This window comes from Apteryx rowi, unplaced genomic scaffold (assembly GCF_003343035.1).
Source record: "Apteryx rowi isolate R43461 unplaced genomic scaffold, aptRow1 scaffold_122, whole genome shotgun sequence".
In the NCBI taxonomy this organism is placed as follows: domain Eukaryota; kingdom Metazoa; phylum Chordata; class Aves; order Apterygiformes; family Apterygidae; genus Apteryx; species Apteryx rowi.
In genome coordinates this window covers 1,764,755-1,767,225 of record NW_020447442.1, presented here as the reverse complement: position 1 = coordinate 1,767,225, position 2,471 = coordinate 1,764,755, and positions in this window count along the sequence as shown.

Below are 2,471 nucleotides of genomic sequence, written 5' to 3'. Positions count from 1 at the left end.
CCCCCCCCACAACCCTTCTGGAGGAGGCAAGCAAACAGCGTGAGGAAGACTCAGGGAGGTGTACAGGCCTAGCAGGCTCAGGGGAAAGAGCTGGTTTCCTGAGGGAAACTGCCCGATGGGATCGCAGGCTCTGAAACCTTTGAACAAAGCACAAAAATAAGAACAGCACATCAAAACCAAATCCCTGAAGAGAAAGGGAGTTAAGGCAACCAGTGAAGGATTCGGCTACTCCCCTTGGTAAGTCTTGCACCTGCCTATTAAGAGTATCCTCACATTTACAGCAAGTTCCTCTTTTAGCAAGTACAGTTCAGGTACCTAGGAGCTGGCCAGGATTAGTTTTAGTTCAGTGCTGCATTTGAAATCACAAACCGCTGTTCTTTCCTTGCTGCCAGCGGTGCCACCCCATATTTATTTTTGCACTGGATGCTGTGCAGAGCTTGGCAGGAGATAAGGCAAAAGAAGACGACGACTCCTTACTTGTTCCCTTCGCAGGGATAGCACTGGGAACAATGGAGCATTTTTGACTGTAATATGAGAGAAGCGAAGGAAACTATTGGGAAAACAGCCTGCTGAGCTTGATGAAATCTCCTTGTTTGGGATGTTTCATGAAGTTTCTAAGCTGGGCTCCTGTCCCCTTCACCCCACCATGTTTCCTACAGGTGCAGCTTCTGTGGTGGTAGCAGTAGTGGTAGCTGTGATGTAGAGCATCAGATGTGTTAGCTAACTTGGGTGTCGTGTGTCTAACTTGCTGTGGGTAGCAAGAGGGAGTGAGGCATGAGTGCCAGTGCAGGGGTAGTGTGAAGCCTCTGGTGAGATGAGTCCCAGATGTTGGAGATGTGTTCTAGCTCAGCTAACATACAGGCATTACACTTCCTTTGACTTTGGGGAGAAAGGACCAAAGTTTGAAGTGCTAGATACTTAAGATACTACTTAAGATACTACTTATCGAGGATGAAGAAGGGCAAGGAGGAGAATGTGCAAAGGCATGACTGCCTTCTCCAGGTCAATCAAGGAACGACTAAAAGTACGTTAGTACTTGTTAGCCAGTTCCCCCAACACCTATTGGGGTTACCAGCATGGTTTCCCCTACTTCCTAGCTATTTCCTTGCGGAGTATTACTGTCCATATCTGCAGGCTGCATTCTTGTTCTTTATGGGACTAAAGGCTGAAGGCCTGTGTATAGGAGTTGGACCTTTTTATTCATGCACTATCATTGGCTAGATCAAAGCGTGCCCTGGAGGAGCCTGGTTTCCCAAAATCCCAGTAGACAGATGCCTACTCAGACAGAACTGCTTGGGTGAACAACAGACCTCAAGCAACTGATGATGTTGGGCTCTAGGGCTATTGCTGTTAAATATCTTTGTATAGTTAGTGGGTAGTTACTGTATGTTGTTTGTTAGTGCTCTTGGCATTTAGAAGCAGCTGCATAAATTTAAGACACTGTGTGCACTGCACCTATTAGCCATGCAAAATATATGTCAGGTAGGAACATTGAAAATACTTGAACCAAGAAATATTGCAACTGTAATTTTTTTTTTAAGAAGTGAATTTGATGCAGAGACAACATTCAACAGCAGGCTAAATTCTAGAGCCTCCCCACACATGCCTCCCAAGCTGCTTTCAGTGCATCCAAAATATGATAGAGAACAACTAAAATTAATCTTTAAGATGGGCCTACCCGTTTAGGTGGAAGAGTCAGGCTCTAGGAGGGAAACATTCCTTGTGAGTCAAGAAATGGTCAAGTGCAGCTCAGAGACCAGCACAAACCAAAGCGACCTGTGCTGCGTGGGGAGCTGGAAGGTGGCAGGTGCTCTAAGTGCACATACCAGCTGCATGGGCAGCTGCAATGGCACAGTTATGCACAGCTTCAATGCAGTGCTCCAGCTGTAGTTATTGGTATAGGTAAGTGATGCTTGAGTCTTTGTGTTTTGGGGGGTCAGGCAAATGTGTTCACAGACTGGTAAGTGGTGGTGGGGTGGGGCAACAGAGAGGAGACTGTTTCTGGGAAAGCTGAGCAAAACTGACCATTGCAAAGGCAGGCTTATAGAGAAAGGAAATAGAGGATCATCTTAATGATGCCCTTTTTCACCCTAGGACTTACTTACAGCATGACTTTGAATCTGTAGATGGCTGACTGATTAGATACCATTAAAGTGCTGTCCAGGAGGTGAGAGACATGTTGTCACACTGTGGGAGAGCAGTTCTCTGAAGACTCATTGATGGTAAAATCAGGTGTGTGTGTTTAAGGTGGGGGGGCATTTAAGTCTTTCTAAAGGAGTTTTAAATCAAGTGAGGTCAGATTCCTCTTTGGTCCCCCTGCTTAGCAGCTGTCTCTGCAAAATTTTAAACAGTCAGCCACCTCTACCTGATGCTACTGCAAGTTTTGTTATTTGATGTCTTCTGCTCCAACATAGAACAGAGCCTGGGGGCGGCATTTAAGGGATTTGATGTTAATCAGTACTTAGCCCCAA